The sequence below is a fragment of the Spermophilus citellus genome (genome assembly GCF_964194105.1).
Source record: "Spermophilus citellus genome assembly, chromosome: 13".
Taxonomy (NCBI): domain Eukaryota; kingdom Metazoa; phylum Chordata; class Mammalia; order Rodentia; family Sciuridae; genus Spermophilus; species Spermophilus citellus.
This window is the reverse complement of record NC_138193.1, coordinates 46,334,015-46,357,433: the sequence shown is the minus strand read 5'-3', so window position 1 is coordinate 46,357,433 and position 23,419 is coordinate 46,334,015. Positions and strand designations below refer to the sequence as shown.

At 37.7% G+C, this 23,419-nt stretch overlaps 1 protein-coding gene across 8 annotated transcripts in view; it reads left to right on the top strand.

The window, feature by feature from the left end:
• The window catches only part of CTNNA2 (catenin alpha 2), a gene marked incomplete at its 5' end in the record, with an annotated part of 976,113 nt that overhangs the window by 739,438 nt on the left and 213,256 nt on the right, over positions 1–23,419 (top strand). The gene's annotated exons all lie outside the window — the stretch shown is intronic.

Sequence of the window (23,419 nt, the reverse complement as noted above, 5' to 3'; positions counted from 1 at the left end):
AAAAAAAAAAAAGGAGCCAAGGAGGAGTGGGGAGCCTGGCAAATCTAGGGAATGATTTTAAGACCAGGTTAAAACTTTTACAGGTTCTGAGTACTTGGCACTATCACTATCACTGTGGTGAATCTCACTTTGATTCATAATAAAATAAAATCACTCAAAATGAAAATTTGCATTCAAGCTGAAATGAAAATAAATTCTCTTGTTTTCTTTGGGTAGCAAAATTCAGTTCTTAATAATGCATTTCATTAAATATAAAATCCTGTCTGTTTTTCTTGGAGTGGGTTATTAGGGTGGGTGCTCTATTTAGTCGTACCCCAAACACCTGCTGAATTTGCTCTAGCTAATCCAGCACTGCTGGTACTGGTGCGGCTGAAGACACCCAGGCAACAGGAAGGCTTACATCAAACCCAGAGTCCTACACCAAGTCCCTTGGTCCCTAGGACCAGGTTGACTCGTCCCAGGTGACATCAGTGGGAATTTCTATGTGCCAATTTTACTCCACAGTAATGGAGCCCCCTGAATTTCCTACCATAACCCAATATCTCAGGACAACATGCCTAGAGCTTAAAATAGGTGCATACTTATAATATCAAGAGTCTTTCTGGCTCTTTCTCCATCCATAAGGCAAGCATTCCATCACATTTCACATTCTGCCAACATGATTCAGATATTCACTTGTCTATTGGAAAACCCAGAGCCTTTCCCAAGGATGACCTTGAAAGCTTTGACCACTTCCATGTTTTGAGAAGAAGAAGGTACGGAAAGAGCAGGTTGGGGTCAGGGGAGAGAGGAGGAGGAGGAAAAAAAAAAGTAATGCCAAATGACAAAGTAATAATTATTCACATGTAATAAAATAATATTAGCTGATCAATATACCATATACCATCTCATCTATAGAATTACCTTTTTATAAAACAATTGCAGAAATTATAGAAGTGCTAATAAGTGGTGTGTTATAGGCACTGTGGAAAAGAAAACAAAGAACTTTCAATTTTGTGATAAGCATCTACTTTCATTATCATCAGTGTTTTTCTGAAACTCTCTTAGCTTTAGTCACATATTTGAAATTCTAACTTGATGCTCTGCACAAAAATACAAGGCCAGGGTCAAAGAGCCACCTCTTGTTCTCATTCTCCCTTCTCCTGCAGTAGACCCTGGTCACATCCACTGTTTTCCTTACTCCATTTCTAGGCCCTACTAGTAGTAAGAGAATCCAGCCACTGGGGGTGATCTTGGATTCTCACCTTGTGGCAGAAGCAGAAATCTCAGGTCAGCCAGAGCCCACGTTCCAGAAAATTGTCCCTTTCAGTTCTTGGTTTCATTGCATCATTTTGGAATGTCCCTATGTCCAAGGAAAGGCAGGAACTAGTGTGTGAACTGGGTTCTGTTTGGCCCAAGAGTTTATGTTCTTCAAATAGGTTCTGCATTGCTGGTGCAATATATGCCAAAAACTTTGAAATTCTGGGACAAGTGTTACCCTTTTTCTACTTTTGAAAAATGTTTTTTGTGGACTTGGGTACCATTCTGAGTTTTTTTTTTTTTTTTGATAGTTTCTGTGTCTATAATATGAAAAATGTGCATGATATATTGACTTTATATCCATTGGCCTTGATTCATTTACTTATTAATTCTAAAAGCTTGCCTTTTGAACAGTCTTCAGATTTTCAAATTATGAAAGCATCATTTCTCCTTTGTAAATCCTTATATCCTGCTTTTGCCTTTCTTTATTGTACTAGCTAAGGCCTCCAGTACAATATTGTGTAAATAGAAATTTTTATTTCCAGATCTTAGTGAGAAAATTTCACTATTTTACCATTAATTATATGATTTTCTCCAGATTTATTGCAGACAAGTTAGTTCTATTACTCATTGGCTAAGAGGGTTTTTTGTTTGTTTGTTTTTGTTTTTTTAAGTTATGAGTAAATGTAGAATTGTGTCAACATCTTTCTGTATTTTTGAAGACAATAAGTTTTCTTAATTCTTCACAGTTATTATTATCAAATTTATGATTTTCCTCAAAAAATAATTTGGAATTATTCTTTCTTTCTAATTTTTGTAAGTGAATGTGTGAGTCTGGAATTATTTATTTTTTAAAATATCTGGAGGTCTTCACTAATAAAGCAAAGTGAGCCTGGAGATTTTATTTGAAGAAAGGTGTAAAAACATAAGACTATTTAAATTTTTTATTTCTTTGGGGGTCAACTTTGTTTTATACCAGGAATTTTTCATTTTTATTTAATTTTCTAATGTACGTCAGAAAATTGTCTATACTAACCTTATAATTTTTATTTAATGTGTAGAGATCTGTGTTTCTATTTCTTTCTTTTACTCTTCACATTGCTAAATGTTGTCTTTTATCTTTTCTTGATTAGTTTTTCAAGTGGTTTATAAATTTATTCATATTATCTAAAAAATGAGCTTTCATTTTTGCAGATTTTATCTTCTATTTTATTTATTTCTGTTCTTATCTTTACATTTCTTTTTTCTGCTTTGTCCCAGTATAACTTGCTGTTCATTTTCTAAATTATTGAAATGGATGATCACATCATTGATTTTTATTTTTGCCTTCTTTATTTTAGTAATAAATGCATTTAAGTCTATCAATTTCATGCTTAAGTCTGGTTATTTTCTACTGACCTAATTTTTAGCTCACTCATCCATCTGTGTTCAATATAGTTGAAACCTATCTACTGAGTTCTGTTTTTTTTTTTCCCAAGAATTTCTAGTTGGTCTTTCTCCTCATTCTTCTGAAATAATTCCAGTTCTCTAGCAGAATTAATTATTAATTATATCCTTTAAATATATTAATCACATTTATTTAAAAATAATTAATCTTCCCTCATCTCCAGCATCCTGCTAACTCAGATAAACACCCTCAGCCTGAACCTGTACATATGACCTCTTCTTTAAAACAAGGACTTCAGGGTCCCCTAAGTCCCTAACCACCCCACATGTGACATCCATTTCCTGTTTATTCAAAGCAAAATACAGAGAAAATGAAGCAGTAAAGAATGGCCTTCTGGCTTTTCGTCCTTTTCTATGGCCACAGGACCCTGTCTCAAAGGATCTCCCCACCTTCGCCAAAGAACTCCAATATTTGGATAAAGGTGTTTCTATTTTGTGGTGGCCACAATAGAGGGCAAAGCCCACATCCCCAGAGTTGCCCTGGATATTGGTGGTAAGAATGCATCACATCCACCAAGAGGGCATGAACACATTTATTATTCCTATCAAGGGACTTTTAGGGGCAGCATACAGCTAGCATCCACTCCAGTGCTTGATGGTTTGATCAAAGAGAATGAGTGCCTTTGTTTTTTGTCATGTTAGGGTGTTAGACTGTGGTCTGGATTGCCACATGAGGACTAGGATATAAATAGTTTGAATTTCCCTAGTAGCACCCCCCTACCCGATGTGGACTTTGCTATCTTCTTGTCCATTTGAGGGTCAAGAGGGAAAAAAGGGAAAGGTGGCACTTAAAAACTGTCAGCAAACATTTAAAGTGGAGTAAGACAGTTAGTTAATAATACCTGTCCTATTTCACTGATGACTGAAATGCTCCATGATGTATATGACTGAATTTGTGCTTGTTTAAGTAAACTATTGTGGGACTCTATGAGGCTTTCAAAATGGAGACAGACTTTATTACACTGCCTGAGTTTATTATTTGATTTCTCATGATTGTGTTATTTATTTTTGAAAATTTTAATTTGTTTTAATTCTATATGACAGTAGAATGCATTTATGCACTTTGATATATCATACATAGATGGGTTATAACTTCTCATTTTTCTGAGTGTACATGTTGTAGAATCATATTGGTCATGCAGTCACATATATACATAAAGTAATAATGTCTGTTTCATTCTATTATCCTTCCTATCTGCACATCCCCTCCCTTCACTTCCTTCTGCCTAATCTAAGATAACGCTATTCTTCTCTAGTGCCCCCCACTTTATTTTGAATTAGCATCCGCATATTAGAGAAAACATTTGGCCTTTGGTTTTTCTGGATTCACTTATTTTGCTTAGCATGTTATTCTCCAGTTCATCCATTTACTGGCAAATGCCATAATTTCATTCTTCTTTAAAGCTGAGTAATAGTCTATTGAATATATGTACCACATTTTCTTTATCCATTCATTTACTGACTTACACCTAGGTTGGTTCCACAGTTTAGCTATTGTTGCCTGTAATCTTTTTTTTTCAAGTTATTTGTGTGATTGTAACAGCATAATATTTATTAACAACCTTTCTTTATTGGAATCTCCAAAATTAATCTTGTATTTTCCATCTTCACCCAAATCCTGGCTCACACCATGGTAATACTGTGTGTCAGAAGATAAATTGGTATAGATTTTGTGTTTAACTTTCAGATGAAAGGACAGGACTAGGGAAGTAATAGACTGGATTTTCTAAAAGCATGGGCTATGGTGCCAGGTTCCCTGACTTAGGGTCTGGATCTATTAAATATTATCTGTTTGAACATGGACAACTTTGTGCCTTTAAATGATGTATCATAATAAGGCTTATTTTGAGAACAGAATGGGTCAGTACAGCAAAATGAAGGTCTGATATTGCCTGTATTCTTGATAATTGCTTTTCTGACAGGAGTGACATGAAATCTTAGTGTAGTTTCAATACATGAATGCACTGTGTAATGATCAAATCAAGGTAATTAGCATATCCATCACATCAAACATGTATCTTTGCATGTGAAGAGGGGAGAATTCAAAATCCTCATCTCTCTGTTTTGAAATGTATATATGTTTTAGTCAGGTTTTTCGATGCTGTGACTAAAGGATCTGACCAGAACAATTACATAGGAGGCAAAGTTTGAGGACTCCTGGTTTCAGAGGTCTTAGTCCATAGAAGGCGGGTTCCATTTCTGAGGGCTCAAGGTGAGGATGAACATCATAGTGGAGTGTGTGGCAGGGGGAAGCAGCTCACATCACTGTGATCAAGAAGCAGAGGGAGAGACTCCACTCTCCAGGTACAAATATGTACCCAAAGCCACGCCCCAGTTCCCACCTCCTCCAGCCACACCCTTCCACTTCAGTTAAACCCATCCAGGATTAACTCACTGATTAGGCTAAGGCTATAACCCAATCATTTCTCCTCCAGACTTTCTTGCATTGTTCCACATGTGAGCTTTCAGGGGGACACCTCACATCCAAACCATAACATTATGTCACCCTACTGTGCAATAGAGCACTAGAACTTTTTTTTTTTTTAACTTTAACTTTGTACCCATTGAAGGTTCTCCAGTCTTTGGAATGGATGGCAAATATTTGTAGGGAAGAATACAGAAGGTCTGGATGTTTTTCTCTCAAAAAGGATTTACCTTATCCTGCTTAGGATAACAGAGAGGCAGACCATTTCAATCCAGTCAATTAAATACTGAAGTGAGTTTGTAGGTTTTTTTAATGTATAGTTTACCTTTCTTTTACCACAGTCCTACAGAATAATCTTTTAGGGTTGCCAATTTATCTTTTGGATAGCATCAGAGATATTATACCTCATTTATAAATCAGGAATTCCAGACTTAGGAGATTGCTGAAAACTCTTAACAGCTACCTTCCTTCTGATTTCTTGGTTTCTCATTACTTTTTCCCTTCCTTTCCTTTCTTTTCCTGCTTTCTCTTTGTTTATTTTGAAGTACCGGGCACTGAACTTAGGGTACTCTACCACTGAGTCCCAATCCAAATTCTTTTTATTTTTATTTTGAGACAGTGTCATGCTTCATTGCTGAGGGTCTTGATAAGTTGCCCAGGCTGGCCTTGAATCTGAGATCCTCCTGCCTCAGCCTCCTGAGTATCTGGGATTACAGGTGTGCACCACCATGCCCAGCTTCGTTTCTCTTTAAACACTAAAAATGAACACATCCTTGGAGGATGAGTGAAGTGACATACGGAACACTAGTTTCCTCTCAAGGAGCATCTCTTATGAATATAGTCTAAAGTTTTGACTTCTGACAGCTCTCTGGTGCTTTCCAGAAAGTTATTTTTACTGTGTATTTGTAGTTCTCAGCAGAAGAGGGTGTCTCTTGTTGACGACTCCATTATGTCTAGAAGTGGAAATCCCTGAGAGAGCTGATTGAAATGTTTGTACGGTTTCTTTCTTTTTTTTTCCTTTTTAATGTTTTTGTTAATATTTATAGTCAGAGATCCATTTATTCATTGCAAATATCAGGCTTCTGTACCTGAAATGAATACCTAAGTCAATAAAAACGCTTCTGACTCAACTGAAATAATGAACGTGAAGCCCTGTCTACTTCCTGCAGCTCCTTCTATAGGGTCTCTTCTCATGGGGTACAATCTCACCCCCTACCAGGACACACCTGCTTGAGAACCCACAATGAACCCCTCAATTTCCATTAATGTAAGTTGTATAAGAGTCATTTGGAAAATTTTGAATGAAGAATACATGATTACATGAAATAATATATAAATTATTGATGATGGTTTTAGTCCCTCAGCATTCTTTTCTTTGGAGGGAGCAAGGGATTGAACTCAGGGGTACTCAACCACTGAATGCATCCCCAGCTGTTTTTTTTTTTTTTTTTTTTCAATTTTATTTAGAGACAGGGTCTCACTGAATTGGTAGTGCCTTACTGTTGCCGATACTGGCTTTGAACTTGAGATCCTCCTGTCTCAACCTCCTGAGCAGCTGGGATTACAGGTGTGCACCTCTGCACCCAGCTTCTCCAGCATGTCTTGACTGTTGTGTTTAATTATAGTATGTTCAGTTTTCCGTCTTTTTTTTTTTTTTTTTTGGCAGTACTGGGTTTGAACCCAGGGGCACTCTACTACTGAACAATATTCCCAGTCCTTTTTGTTTTTTTAATTTTGAGACAAGATCTCACTAATTTGCCAAGGGCCTCACAAAGTTGCTGAGGCTGTGCCTCAAACTTTCGATTGTCCTGCCTCAGCCTCCTGAGTTGCATGGATTATAGGTATATACCATTGCACCTGGCCTCAAGTCATTTTTATAGTTTTTCTTAGTTTTGTGTGACATTTTCCCCCAATTTGGTGTATGGCAGACCATGAAATTAATGCTATGAAGTGAATGTGGGTTGTCAAAGCCTATTACACAATGTGTTGATCTTTAGAAAATTCTCAACAAGGATAGCCTCAGTGCAACTAAAATATGAGTAAAGTATGAGTAAGAAGAGATGATTTGGTTTTTCATAATCACCTTCATGAGGGAAATTCAGGGAGTTTTTGCTTGCTTTTTTTTCTCCACAGTATAAGTAACATTTTACAAAGATTAGGTGAACTTGCACAAGGGCCTGTTGATTAGGAGAATTCAACAGGTCTGATATGATGCATTCTGACCTTTAATGTAAGAAACATAGAAGTTTTATGTCACCCATAGGACGGAGTAAAATAAATGTTAGTAATTTCCCTTCATCTCCAGAATCCAGTCCCTTAGAGGGTTATCTAAGGACTTCAGGATGGGGCCAATGCAGAGTGTGCTCAGCTGATCAGAGGACACCTGTTGCACCTCATTTCCAAGCAAATTGAATGGAATTTTGGAGAAATTTAATGCAAATTATGGCAACTCAGTACCAAAATAATGTGGTCTGGGTGGGAGTAGAGTGGAGGTAAATCGGAGGCAAAATATGCATCACAGCAATGAGAATAAAAGCTCATCTTGGGAATGAGATGCGAAACCAATACAGCTGTTTTGAGTCTCCAGACTTGTTTCTTTTCCTTCCATTGCTCAACTGCTCTATCAACCTGCCTGCTCTTCCTTCTCCCTGTCCTTGTTGCCACACAACAACCACAGAGGCTCCCAACAGGCTACTCTGCTTTGTTGGATCTCCTTCAGCCCCTTCTGCACCCAGCCATGCATGAACTGACTTGTAAAACTGAGACACAAACCATGCCAGAAACCATTCAGAAACTTCCTGTGTTTCTCAGGTAGAAACCAACATTGTAAAGAAAACTTCATGGCTTCCCTGATTTAGCCCTCTCTTCAATCTTTAGGCTCACCCTTCCATCCTTTTCCAGGCTCAATGACACATAGCACCTTTGGTTTGTTGAATGTCCCCTGTTCCCTCCCACCCTAGGCCTGAGCTTGTATTGTCCCCTTCCTGGTGTACTCCCCACTCTACCCATTTTCATTCATCCTTCTACTTTTAGCCTGAACATGTTCCCAAGCAGGATCAGGTCCCTGCATTTTTCACTGTCACTGCATTCCATTTTCTTTAGAAATTGTATGCACAGAGCTCTACAGCTATGTGCTATGACTCCTGCTAGCTGTCCAATTCCTTTAGGGGGAAAAAAACCATATCTAATTGATTCCTAACTACAACTCCAGCACTAGCTGGGTGCCTACATATAGCAGGTATTCAATAACTAGATGGTACCTAAAGAATAAATAAGATAATAAATGCAGCCAGCAAGGTTGCTAGCTTTTTGGCCCCTGAGGTAATATATTTTAATAGTATGGCTGCAGGATGCTAAGGGTCACCTTAGAGATCAGCAATAAAGAGGCATTGTGCCTGTTTAATTCACTAATTTACTACCAAGGAGGAATTTCAGGTCTCAGAGGAACTAATGTGCAGCACTCCCGTCTCCACTGAGTAGAAGAGACTCCTGAGAAATTTAAGTAACTCTCTCAGGCTGCTCCAGAGGTAATGCTCCCAACTCCACTCTCATTTCTTCCTTGCCCTCTGTCTGACAAGCATGCTTTTGTTCTCAGCCTTGGTTACAGTGGATATGAGAGAGTGTGCTGGTTCTGACACAGTGAAGTCCAGAATCAAGGCTGTGGCCACGATGCTAGGAGACCTCAGTCCCCCTGCTTCATCCTCTTAACTCCATTCTCCTGGTAGCTGCTTTCTATAAGAGATGAGAAGCTATACCTGTTAGAGATCCACAACTTGAAAACAAAAGACAAACCCTAATATTCAGAATCACTTCTAACATCCGTTAAGCACCAGGAGTGCATTCATTTCAGCCTTGGGTAAACTGCGGTACTTGATTAGTCCCTTCCCTGGTTCTTCATTGCATTCAGCAACAGTGACTGACAGGTTCCCTTGTGCTGCTGCTATTCTCATTGCCGGTAATGTAACCATGAACAGAATTGGAACCTCCTGCCTCTGTGGGGCATACATTCTGCTGAGAAAGATAAAGAAAGAGGTGAAAGGTGGAACTATGTGCTGTAGTGTAAAGTAACACAGAGTAGGATGATGAAGAATGGTGCAGGAGGGTGTTGTCTTATCAGATGGCCATTAATCAGAGATTTCAAGGAAATGAAGGAACATTCCATATTGTGGGAAAAGCAAGGGCAAAGACCCCAAGGCAACAACATGAGCATAAAGAGACTAACATGACAGAGAAAGGTAAACTAAATATGAAATAGAGGGCTGGATGTAAAGGTTTTGTATTCTATTTAGATATTTAAATCCATTGGAACCACCGTGACCCAGCTATCCTACTCTTTGGCATTTATACAAAAGAACTAAAATCAGCATATTGCAGTGATACATGCATACCACTGTTTAGAGCAGCACAATTCACAATAGCCAAGTTATAGAACCAGCCTAGGAATCCATAGACATGTGAATGTATAAAGAAAATGTGGTATATATGGACAATAGAATTTTACTGCCATAAAGAAGAATGAAATTATGTCATTTGCTTGTAAATAGATGGAACTGGAGAACATCATGCTAAGTTAAATAAGCTAGACTCTGAAAGTTAAGGATAGAATGTATTCTTTAATATATGAATGCTGTGGGGCAGGGGAGAAAGAAAAGGAAAAGATGGAGGAGGAGGAGGAGGAGGAAGAGGAGGAGGAGGAGGAGGAGGAGGAGGAGGAGGAGGAGGAGGAGGAGGAGGAGGAGGAGAAGGGGAGAGAATGAAAAAGAGATCTCCTAGAAACCTGTGTTAGTTAGCTTTTTGTTGCTGTCACCAAATACCTGAAAAGAACAACTTGGAGAGGGAGAAAGTTCCTGTGGGCTCATAGTTTCAAATATTTTATCCATGGTTGTCTGACTCCATTGCTCTGGGTCCCAGGTAAGGCAATGTATTTAAATATCATGGTAGAAAGGTATGGTGGAGTGAAACTGCTCTGCTCATGGTGGCCAGGAAACAGAAGAGAAGGGGCTACAAGGAAAATGCACCCTCCAGAGCACCCACCCAGTGACCTAGCTCTTCTAGCCACACCCCACCTGCCTACAGTTACCACCCTGTTAGTCCTTTCAAATTGAGATGGACTGATTAGGTTTCAGCTTTCACAATTTAATCGTTTCACATTTGAACAAAGGAACTTTTGGGGGATACCTCATATCCAAACTATAACAGAGACCCAAAGAGAAGAAGGAAGGGGATTAAGAGGGCAGAAGGAGGAGAGAGCATAGTAATGTGTTGGAGAACAAATTCTACAAAATTATGCTATGCCCCTGTATGAATACATCACAATTAATCCCACTTATATGTAATTATAATGCACTAATTAAAATAATACAGATGATAATATTAATAATAATAGAAGGGAGATTGATCAAATCATGTGTGCACGTACAAATATAGTATAATGAATCCCACACCTAGGTATAATTAATAATGCACCAATAAAAGATAATTTTTAAAAATCCACTGGAGAGTTTTAAACAAAGACATGACATGATCCAACTTCCACTTTTGAAAAGTCACTCTGCTTTTATATGGGGAATATATTGTCGAGGACCAAACAGGAAAATAAAGAACATATAAAACAATATTTTACAATAGTCTAGCAATGGGATTACTATTATGCTTGGAATACAGGCAGGGGAGGTGTGAAGAAATGGGTGGATTTTGGTTATAGTTTTAAGGTTGTGCCAATATATTGGTTGTGAGGATGCGAGCCAGGGAAGCGTCTGGGATGACTCCAAGTTTTGACATTCTGTTATAATGAAATCAGTTGGAATTTTTAAAAAAACATAGCCTTATACTTTCAGACTGTTTCTCAATTATCTCTGGCTGCAGCTGTTAGATAGGTGTGATCCTGAGAACCCCACACAAATGCCTTAGGTTTAAATAAATGCAATAGAGCTTTGGAAATTCCAGGGTCTTGATTCAAACCATAAGCCAAAAAGAAAATGAAGAAAAGCTGAGCTAAATTATGTGATGTGAATGCGCCAATATGACACAATTGAGCCCCACTCTTATGTATAATTATTATGAATCAACAAAAACTTTAAAAACCCCTACATTGATGCAACATGGATCTCCATGCATTTTTGTAAATTAGAAACTCCACATTCTCATCTCTCTTTTTATTAGAAGAGCCCTCCCCCATCCAGTTCACAAATTTCAACTAAAATTGAGTTATTGGAGTTTCTCAAATAATTGAATCTAACAAATTCATAAACAATCATATTCTATGAGGAAGTATTTGGTTTGTCTAAAGCCTGTGTTAAACTTTCAGTAAAAGTTTTTCTGCCATTTAAGAAGTATAGAATCCAATACTACTTTCTTCTCAAATCCCTAACTCCTAAACCCTACTGTATTTTGTAATTTTTCTTACACCATATGAAAAAGCACTACAGAAAAGTTTAAGAATCCACCTTAGGCTTCTAAATAATTTTTTAAAACATAAAACTAGGGTTCTTTATAAACTCTTCATTACTTTATTTAGCGCTTTAGGCAACTTTATGAAGTAGCCACTATTTTTTACTCACAAATAAGAAAACTGAGGTTTTGAGAAATAGTGTAACTAGTCCAATATCTCACAGTTTGAAGGAGGCAGAATTCACTCACAAGTCCAAGTATGCCAGACTCCAGAGATTACAACCATTGAGCAATATTACCCCCAGGCTTTTGACCAAGGATTCCATATAGCCTACAGTTCAGTTCATGTAAGTTTTTAGTAAAGTACTTGGCCCCAAAGTAGTTGCTCAGAAATATTAGCTATCACTGTTATTATACAATGAGTATCCTATGTCTCAAATCATATTTCAGAGAAGAGTTGTAGTTTATGACACACATTTCTGGATGTAATGTACCCTATTGCAAAAGAATTCTTATTTGTCCTGGTGGAGTTGATCATGCACGATGCTTTTAGGAACTGATGTGGTAGTAAGCTAAGCTCACTCATTAGCTTCATGCAGCTTCACCTGCACAGCCTTTCTGGTTCATATCTGTTAAATTACTAAATGCCATGGGGTTTCACAGTTGTTTGCAAATGGTAGAATCCAAGGAGGTTAAGTATTATCAGTCAAACTATTGCAGTGATTGAATTAACTGTACACACAATATAAATTGTTCCAAGTTACATTTAAATCTTTATAATATAGTCAAAATGCAAAGTTCAGGGCCACAATTATGGAATCATATTTTTTGTTTAGATGTAAAAAGAACAAACTATTAGTTTCCTTGAAAATTTGGTTCACTGGCGTTTAAATAAAAACTAACCCCACCTCAACCAACCTCCTAAATTATATCTCAAAAGGTTAATTGAGAAGAAACATCCTATAAAGAGAGGACAATTGATTATGTTGTCCATATCTAAAGAAAAAGGAACAGAAAATCAACACTTAGTTCATGTTCTATGCTAGACATCATAGTAATTTTCACGCATGATCTCTTAATACTCTTAAGTAAGAGCTCTAGTCATCAATACTAGAGAATGCTGAGACAGGAAACCTGAGGTTCAAGGAAATAAAAAGTAGTCTGACCCAAGTCACTAACTGATGGGTGAGTCACAAAGCTCTCAGGGTGTTCTTTCTGCAATTGCACACACTTTAGCTTTATCCGCATATACACATATTTATATCTATTAGCCTTGTACATTCCTGACCAGTTTACAATAAAATCACAAATCAGCACAATGTCAATATTTTTTTAGTCTATCCTCCAAAGCAAAGGAAGCATAGTATGACATATTCAAAAGATCTTGTGGAAACTGGGGCTTTGGCTTTAATAACGACAGTGCCGGATTAAGCATTAAAAGGCTCTATTCAGTGTGGCTAACAAAAGATTCATATTTGACCTTTTGTTGTACAATTTATTAATTTTACTGTTGCATTATCTAGGAAGTGTATGTTTTTTCTAGGTATATGTATGTTTTCTCTTGAGCATTGTGTTTTCAACTACTAAAAAGTATATATATTTAGAAAACCACCCCATAGTACATAAATATCTCATTAAGATCATAACCCCTCAAAGTAAAATGAAAAAAGTATACCCCATTAAACATGATGTGGTGTAAGAGCAAGAAATGTGTTAATTGCCCAGGAAAAAATTCTGAAATACTTGTGTTTAATTTTGGGTAGATATAAAGGATTTTTATATCACAAAGCCCGGTAGCCAGCCTGAAGCCATAGTTGAAAGGGATTGTGTGTTGATGCATTGCTTTTTTGAACTATAAGCAAGATTTCAGATTATCTCAACTGCATTAACTTTAGAAGGCAGTAGAGTTCAACACCATAAGGCCCTGTGGCCAGCTTGAGGCTCAGTGGTGACTTTCTACCCTTACCTTAAAACACGACACTGGAAGCTGGTACTGAAGCAACATGTCTGTAATTCCAACAACTTGGGAGACTGAGGCAGGAGCATCCCAAGTTTGAAGACAATCCCAGTAACTGAGCAAAGCCCTAAGCAACTTAGCAAGACCCTGTCTCAAAACAAAAAGCAAACAAATACAACACTGAGTCTTGGGGTCCTTGGGATCTCATGACCTAGGGTTTCTTTTATGGTGTAATGATCTGACCCCTGGCTGGCTATGTGAATGAACCCTTCACTTTCATCCTCTGACCCTCAAAATTTGCCTCTGACATATCATTGTTTAGGTCCTGCTCATCTTGGTCACTGTAATTTATAGATGTTTCCCAATCGGAGTCTCTAAAAAAAAGGAAGATCCAAATGATTATCTTATTTGAGAATACATTTGTGCTTAAATTTGAAATTTGGAGGTTACAAGAAGAACATGTCACTATTCATTTCCCAGGGTCCTCATGCCTCTTGTGGACATGAAACCACCTTGGGGTAGAGCTGGTAGCTGAGCTGTTGTAAACCATAAAGCTACCAACAATATGGAACCCGGTCACTCCTTATTGTATTCCCATGACTTTGACCTAAGGCTGAACCAATATCAGGTCTTAATCTACTTGGCCATTATTTACCTGGGAGCCCATGAGAGAATAGAGGTGAATGCCTATTACAGAGAAAAATCTAGATACTAGATCAATAATGGTGTTGTTTGATCATTTGCTTATATGAATTAAAAACTTCCAGTTTTTTTTCTTTTCTTTTCTGCAAGCTCATTAGTGCTTGTGGGTGAAAGCCAATAGTTGTGAATGGCCACAGTGCCAGGGGGTGGCAGGTGGTGTGGCATGCTTTAGCACACACCAATCTCCAAAACACATTCTCAATCCCTCAGAGCAACTCCGTTGTGTGTGTGGGTGTGTGTATTAGACACGTGCATTATTTGATCTAAAGAATAGATATTTTCTCAATCATCTGTAAAATACAACAATCGTATCTTTAGGAAAAAAATAATGTTCTAGTAATATAAAATCTAAGTAAAACTATTTGTGTCAGAAATGCACCTTCAGAAATTCCCCCAGTACCACTTCCAACCAGATTGCTGCCCTTGGCTGCTCCTATTTAGGCATTCTGGAACTGAATGTCACACATCCAAGGTGCCTGGGAATTGAGTCAATATTTTCACATAATGCCAGTTGCCACCAAAATGTAGTTACTTACACAGACTGACAAGTTGTTATTTTTCATGCTGAAACAATAGGAGCCTTATGACTTATCTTTTCCAAATGTTTTCTTGGAAGACTGAAAGAACAAACATGCTTTTCCAAATCTGTAAATTATCCCAAGAGACTGATTTCCTTATGAAGTTTAAAATGGGGAATCTGAGACCCATCAGATCTACCACCTTCCCTCACCCCACATAGCTTTTATTTAAAATTATTTAAAAATTTTGAAAAGGTTGGTTTATAACTTAATTTTAAAACACCAGATGCTCTGATCATGAGGCCTGTAATGTATGGGCAAAAATGCATTTCAGGCTGCCTTCTGCAAGAAGAGGTGCTGCAGATTTGCTGTGAAATGTCATGACAATTTCTACAGGGAGGCTGAAGACTTGGAGGATATTGATGACAGCAGGGAAATAGTTTCCTATGGATCAGAAGTTCTGCTAACTAAAAATAGGCAGTGATTTGACCTATCCCCACACAACACTTAGCTAAAGAGGCTGTTTTGATCCCCACAATCAAGTATCTCAAAAAGTCAAGTCTTTTCAAGTAGATGCATTCAAGTATCTCACTTACACAGAGGTTTTTTTTTTTTATTGCAATTTACATTCAAATTGGTACACTTTTCATGTGCTTATTCTGTAAACATGACACCAGGCATATGATTGTCCCCATCAGAGGATGGCTAACATATTATTTTCACATTCATCTGGGGAAGCAACTCATGTGCCCCTCTGCCCCCTCAATGTCCCTATGGAGGGTGCATTATCTTTGACCAGGTATATAGTTCAGAGTTGAGAAAAAACAAATGCTCAAAAGAATGGGGGCTGGCAGAGATCAAGGGCAGGCTGCATTCTTGCAGAGGAAATACAGCCAGTGTAGGAGGTGAGGCGGGAAAGGGAAGACTAGAGAGTTCATCTGTTGGAGGAAGTTGGGAGGAGGGAGGAGTGACTTAGGGAGAGCAGGGTATCTGGTTCCCTCTGCTAACAGCTGTGTCCAGTGAAGCTCTAGTTCACGGTTTAAACTCTTGCTGTTTCTCTATCCTTGAATTTTGCCTTGAGGTTCACTGTCTCCTCTCATGGACTTGACAGTGTCTGTCTCCCCTCTGTTGTTCCTGTGGTCACCAGAAACCTTTCAAAAGGGCATTCAATATGTTTACAAGTCTCTGTGCCTTGTATCTCTATAAACACTGGCCATATTATATTGTCCATTCTGTCTCCTGTTTGTTTTGAGGGAAAAAAAAAAAAGTCTAATATCTAATGTATCTCTTTGTCTGCTTTTTTTTTTTTTTTTTTTTTTGCCTGGGATCTTGAGGGTAACAGTTGCTTTTCTCAAAATGAAAACAATTCAACCTTTGTCCCAGTCGATTAACTAGAGTTTTGGAGGAAGGGCTTTTGCTCAAATATCATTTATAAATGACTGCCTCAAAATTCTGAAGAGTTTCTCATGGTCAAAAACTACTAATGACATTTGTTCAAGTGATTTTTCTTGCCTGGAAAAGTCCAAGAATAAACCCATAAAGAAAGTATTGAAACCAGGATTTCTTCAGTCTCTCTTGAAGAGCTACAGTGTGAAGCGACAATTTCCATTACGAGTTTCCCCAGAAGGTGGAAGGGAGTTAAGTGAGGCTTGCATTTTCACATAGTTGCTTGTGATTTCCTCATCATCTCTTCCAGGGTGACTTTCAAAGGAATGAGCGCTTTGTTTTGACCAAAGAATTTACGGTTTTGAAGAAACTTAGTGTACCAGCAGCTGTTGTGGTGGTGTAGCTTAGTGGCATTGTGCTTGCTTATAATTCTGGAACAACATGGCTGCTCATCACAATTTCCAAATCGGTCTTTTTCACTTTCAATGAAATTTTTCACATGGGTAGAGATTGTCGAGATCCAAATAGTTAATGAAGAAATTGTAATTCGTCTACAAAAGGGTTTTTCAACCCCCTCCCTATTGACAGTAACTGGATAATTTAAAAATAAAATTTTAAAGTTTGTCTTATTTATTTATTCATTTATTTTTGTAGTGGGAGTCAACCTATGCATTGTAGGATGTTGAGCACCATTTCTGGCCTCTAGTACCTAGATCCTTCCCCCAACTTACGGCAAGCAAAAATGATCCAGAAATTGCCAAAGAGTTCCTGGGAGACCAAATGGTCCCTGACTGAAAACACTTTTCTACTACCTTTAAATTATATATATATATATATATATATATATATATATATATATATATATATATATATCTCATAAAATTCAAATTCTGTACACTTGGTGCCCCATACATACATCAGTTCATTTTTAACACACATTATTTGACCTGAATAAAGTAACCAGACAGTACTAGAAACAGGTAAAGGTTTGTTTCTTAATTTGTGTCTATGATATTCTGTTACTCAAAAGTCTCATCAGTTTCTGTGAAATTTAGTGAAAACTCCTTATTGCAAAATAATTTCTCTATGACTTTTTTTTTCTTGGTATCAGGGATTGAACCCAGGGGCATTTAACCACTGAGCCACATCCCTAACCCATTATTTGTGATTTATTCTGAGAAAGGGTCTCATTAAGTTGCTTAGGGCCTCACTAAATTGCTGAGGCTGGCTATGAACTTGTGATGCTCCTGCCTCAGCCTCCCAAGCCGCTGGAATTACAGGTGTATGCCACCACGCCAATTCCCCATGATCTTTAATGCTGCTTCTAATGCCGTGGTTAAATATCTTAGTGTTCTGAAACTACATCCAGGAGGGTACACTTTACTGTTGTTCAGATAGCAATACCTAAGTAGGGTCATATCACTGATTTCTTTTGAATTAAGGCTGCTCACTGAAAGTAAGCCTCTACTAAAAGCACAGAAGTAGATAATCGTATGCTGCATAGAATGAGCTCAACGAAGAGACAGGGAGATGACAAAGCCCATCTATTCACATCTGTTACTAAATTGAGGACCAGTTATTAAATGATCATAAGGGTAACTACCACATGCTCAATGCTTATTAGTTGAGAATTAAGTTCTGGTTGGAATTCTCTGGTTTGGCATAGGCTCTTTCTACTTTTGAAGTTTTGACTCTCTGTTAATTTCTTAGAGGAAAGAAGGAAACACTAATATGCAGTTAACTGCTTTCCCCTGAGCCTTAACTTGTGTCTTTCACTGAACCAGAAATTTCTTTCTGTATGTCTTCCTTGTGATCTCCTGCTTTACTTTTCAATGGAAAGGCAGTAAAAGCAAAGAATATTTGCAAGCAGTTAAGTAGAAATATGTGCTTTGAATCTAGTAAATCATTCTTATCCAAGGTGAGGACAATACTCAAAGAGCAGAGACCATGTTCATTCTTAGGATCCTGGTCATGGACCTTAGTTTCTTTACTTTCTGCTGAGAAGCTGGGAGAGTATTTGCAGTGAGTGTGCTCAAGTATACCAAGGGATATACCCTACTCCCTGAGCATGAGGAGACTAGTTACAGGGAACACAGGGCCCGACTGATCAAAGGGTGGCCCCTAGACCAGCAGCATCATCTTTACCTGGGAGCTGGTTAAAAACTCCAGAATCCCAGGCCTCATCCCTCAGCTCATTCTTGCATTTTAATAAGAATCCCATGTGATTCCTATCACACTTAAACTTGTGAAGCACTGGCATAAGAAATGTTTTCTATAATTTAACCCCATGAGATGTCCTGGGGTGTGGGATTACAGAAGCAAAAATGTATGTGGAGATTTCCTCACACCATGTGTATTTTTTGGAGAACCCCAATGTGCATGAACACTGGAAAATATACTTTGAGAAATCTCAAATTACATCAGGCATTGAATTCCAGACATGCTATAATTAAAATCTGGTTATAAAGACTAAGAGGTTAAATGACAAAACTAATATTTTGGATGATTACTTTGGGTCAACCTTATTATTTTTAATGCTAATATATGGATAATTTTTCAAATATCATGGTACTAAGCCTGTTAAATGCCCTTTAGCCTCTAAATCATCCTGTCAAAGGCAGTCAAGAAATGCATAATTACTATAAAATCAATGCTTATTTACCAAGTCTAATTATTTATTTAGATGTTATTAGCTTTTTTTTCCCTCTAGTATTTGTTCTAAATCTATTTAATAAAAATGTAGAAAATTCTCAAGGTACTGTTTTCATTTGCTAGAGCTGTATAACACAAATATAACACACTGGTGGTCTGAACAACAGAAATGTATTTTCTCAATGTTCCAAAGTCCAAGATCAGCTGGATTGGTTTCTCTTTAGGCTTCTCTTGGTTTGTAGATGGTACCTTCTTGCTGTGTCCAAACATGTCTTTCTACTTGATTCGAATATCCCTGGATTCTCCTAATTGCACTCTAATTTTTTTCTTATAAAAAGACCAGATTGGATTTGGACCCAAATCTCCAAACATAGTCACATTCTGCAGTCTTGGGGATTAGGGTTTCAACATGTGAATTCTGAGGAGACACAACTCAACCCTTAACAAATGCCAACTGGCAGAGACATTTCTATGTTGAGAATTTTCACCGGTTGTTTATGACAATGATTGCATACTTCAGAGATGAATTTTATGGTAGTCCAGGACACTACTAATTCCTTTTTCTCTGTCAGAGATTCTTACACATTTAAAAAAAAAATCCTCAGTCATCCCAAGTATGGTACTGAGAGCAAATCTGACTGTGTCAGAGAGTTGTTCACACCCCCAAGTCTAGTGCAGGCTGGAGTAGACTGCCATGATCCAGCATGGTCATTCTATCCACTTCCTCCCGCAACAGAAGCAGAGTCTATAAGAGTTTCCCTCCTGCTATAATTTATTCATCAAAGTCTGTGCACTTCCCCTCCAGGATTCATTATTAAGTCCTTTCTCCTAAAATCATGTAATTTGTTTCATTTTTTTTGTTGTTGTTGTTGTTTATTTCCCATCACTCATCTCTTACTCCTACATTTTGAACATCCTCCTTGCAAACAGAAAGTGTGCCGTCTACAGCTGAAAACCCACAGAGGACCCTCTTCACCAAAGGTCTCAGAAAGGGCTGAGGGATGTGTCCCCTGTCCACTTCTTCCCCTCTCTATCTGGAAATACAGCTTCCTACCCGGAGCAACCTCTGTTCCCTGTTTCCACCTGGTACCACCACTGCTGAGGGCATACATATTCTTAAATTCTCTTTTTCTTTTTGGTAGTAAAATATTCACAAAAAATTATATGAGTAAATATAATACAGTCATGGTGGGAAGTGAGAACAATAATGATATTGAATATATCATGTAATTATGAGCTAGATGCTCCCAAGTTTAAATGATTTCTTGAGTACTTTAGGGTCCTTTGCCAGCTGCTACTGCGGCCAGGGTATCTTATTATACACAGTGATTTGCCCTGTCAACAGAGACAGGGAAAAATCATCCTCAATTTATTTTTCGCTTCTACCGCCTCATTTTAATGTTCAGTTATTTGCAAAAAAAAGGTGGAGGTTTTATGAATAAATGAAGCATTGCATGCAGCTGTAGGTGTCTGACAACAACATGCAGTGTTTGCATGGCATTTAAAAAATATTTTTGTTTTTATATTATTCAAAACTACTTTCATCAATATATGTGTGGTCCTTGGAATAGGTTAGTGAGGAGGGCAAAGAAAATTGCTTTCCCAAGAATGCCATGCGGTAACGTCGTTAACAGATACGATTCTAGAGTTCAAATTTTCATCCTTTAATTTCAGCCAGCATTAATTGAGCAGCTACTCTGTGGCAGACACTGTTCGGAACATGTGAGATGTATCAGAGAGCAAAACAGATCTGCATCCTCGATGGGGGATTCTTTCTACTTCTAAATGTAAAATTAGACTTGTAATTAATTCTTAATTCTGTTTGTAGAAGACAGACAATAAAAATAGACTAAATATGTAACTTATTTAATAGTAGAGGAAAAATGTTATAGAAAATAAAAAAAAGTAGAGTAATTGCAATTTTAATTAGGGTGGTTAGAAGAGGCTATACTGTGAAAGTGTCATTTAAGCAGACTCTGGAAATAAAAGGGATGCTGGTGTTTAGTAATTTATCCATTGTGTCTCCATGGCACATTTCATTGGTTACAGAACAATTATGCAAATGGCCTATAAATATGATTTTTTAGAAACTTTAATTATGGGCTATTTAGGAAGAATAAAGGACCTTGACCTGGACTTCTAAATACTGACACTGTGAACTAGGACAAGTCAACCTTTTTCCTCCCAGAGTCCTGGAAAGCAGGAAATTATAATGCCTTTTGAGAACATTTTTATTTTAAAAATCTATTTTCAAAGAAAGACTGTTTTAAAAGAAAGACTCAGAATTTAACAAGTAAAATGGTTTCTGTCTGTGCTGAATCTGTGGCCATCATGAGCTGGCTGGAATTCTTTCTAGGATGCCCACATGCATATTTGGCCACAAGATGGCTCACACATTGACACAAAGTTAGTACTTCTGTTTATCCCTAAAAATGTCCCTTTAGAGGCTTTGTTATAGGTCACTGCAGACCTGGCTCTTTCCTGTTGAGGAAAGATGGAGAAAGGAAGATAGAACTCAACAAGGGGAATCATGTCCAATTGAGCAGCAAAAAAAAGAAGCCTTGGGGAATTTGTGACCTAAATGTTATAAAAGCATATCTGACATCCCTTAATGGGGCCCTTTATCCTGCTACATCAGATTCTATCCTGTAACCTCAAATTGCTCCGAGCAGGCGGGAGGAGCAGAGCAGATGGGGTTATCTGGCAGTCATAGACAACCCTCAATTTCAGTAACTTAAAATAGTACAGATCCCATCTTTCTTCATAACTTTCCATTCAGAGATTTAGGGTTATTTAGGGACCCTTGTTTCTCCTTCTCATCCTCACGGTAGAACTTGGACTTATAGAGTGGCCACTCTCTGGAAACACACCCCTATTTGTGGCTGAAAGGAAAGTGGATGTGATCAAGCATGAATTAGCTTCAAAAACTTCCATGTGGAAATGACACACTAACATTCCATAGACTAAAGAAAGTTTGTCTGGACAGAATGATGTCCAAGCACTTGTTAGAAGTTAATCCTATCTAGTGGATGGAGAGACAAAGATCCAGAACATTTGTGAACTTGTATGAATTACGATATCCAGTATAATTTTAAAGTTTCTGTCTTTCGTAAGACTTTTAAATTTTTATTAGAGAAAATTGCCTTTTGCTGTTTGACATCTCCTGTCCAGTCTGATTCCTCTTATGGAGTTCTTTTTTTTTTTTTTTTTCTTTTCAGGCAGAAGGGGAGAACTAGTTTATGCAAAGATTTGGAATCAAAGAGAAAAAGTTTAAGGTCAACAAGATAAAAAAATATTTGTCTTTTTGATGGTACACTCATATGCATTAATGATGATGTGATTTTTCTCAGAAGCTCATGTTGTATAAGAAAAGGAGAAAGGATAAGAAAGAAAGGAAAAGGAATATGCTGGGGATATAGCTCAGTTGGTAGAGTGCTTGCCTCCCATGCACAAGGCCCCAGTTTCAATCCCCAGCACCACCACCAAAAAAAAAAAAAAAAAAAAAAAAGGAACAAAGAAGAAAGAAAAAATGAAGGAAGGAGCAATTATTTTTATCATCAAAGATGAAACTAAAAAAAAAACACACAATAGGGCTCTTTTACCATAGACAACAAGCCAACTTCTGTTATGCAACTTCAATAGATTAGGATCTATGACTTATAATAAGGGATCACGATGGCATAAAGGTCTGACAAATATTGCATATTAGACAAGCAAATGGTTTAGTAAAGAAATACAGATAAAATTGGAGAAGTCAAATGGATGTCAAAGGGCACACAAGAAGTAAGTTGAGCCAGGCCTGTAATCTCAGCGGCTTGGGAGGCTGAGACAGGAGGATCAAGAGTTCAAAGCCAGCCTCCACAAAAGCAAGGCACTAAGCAACTTGTTGTGACCCTGTCTCTAAATAAAATACAAAATAGGGCTGGGAATGTGGCTCAGTGGTCTGGTGTCTCTGAGTTCAATCCCTGCTACCAAAAAATAAATAAATAAAATAAAGAAGTTGAGCTCAAGAATCGGGTAAGAGAGGTCAAGCAGGTCTCAATGTCCTGATTCACAAGAAGTAAGAGATGGGGAACTCAGTTATCAGCACTGAGGAGCAAGAGATGCTAAAGTGAGCTATTTTACAAAGGCAGAAACTAAAAACCAGAAGAGAACTTGCAGGTTGCAGGTGGTGCACCAGGCAGAAATGAGTCTAACTAAGGTATCATTTCAATAAGACTGCTTGCCTGATTTCAGTCACAGTAGTGTATAGAAGAACCTAGATACCTATATTCAAGCTCAGGACTTCAGGGAAGTTCCATCAGTGTGTATGTATGTCCACATTCACACGTGTGTTTTGGGCATAATTGTTTCTTCATTCTGCAAAGACAATCAGAGGTAACTTATATTTAAATTTGTAACCCAAATACAAGTCAACTTTCTTGGCTCTAAGACAAGACTGTAGGTAGGGTGACATATTCCAAAAGAAGCATAGGTCTGGTTCAAGAAGCCTTGAAAAATCTTCAGTGCAGTTTTGACTGAAGGTATATAGAGAGAAAGGTGTGTAATACAGCAAATTTTTTTCTTAAAAATTTAACTTTAGTAAATTTTCCCTTTCTGCAAATGTTCTTCATTGTGCCACCTCTCTGATCTCTTCTGATATGACATAGTGGCTAGTGGCAGACTTGGATTCCAACTGGCTGGCTTGAATCTTATTTCTACCTG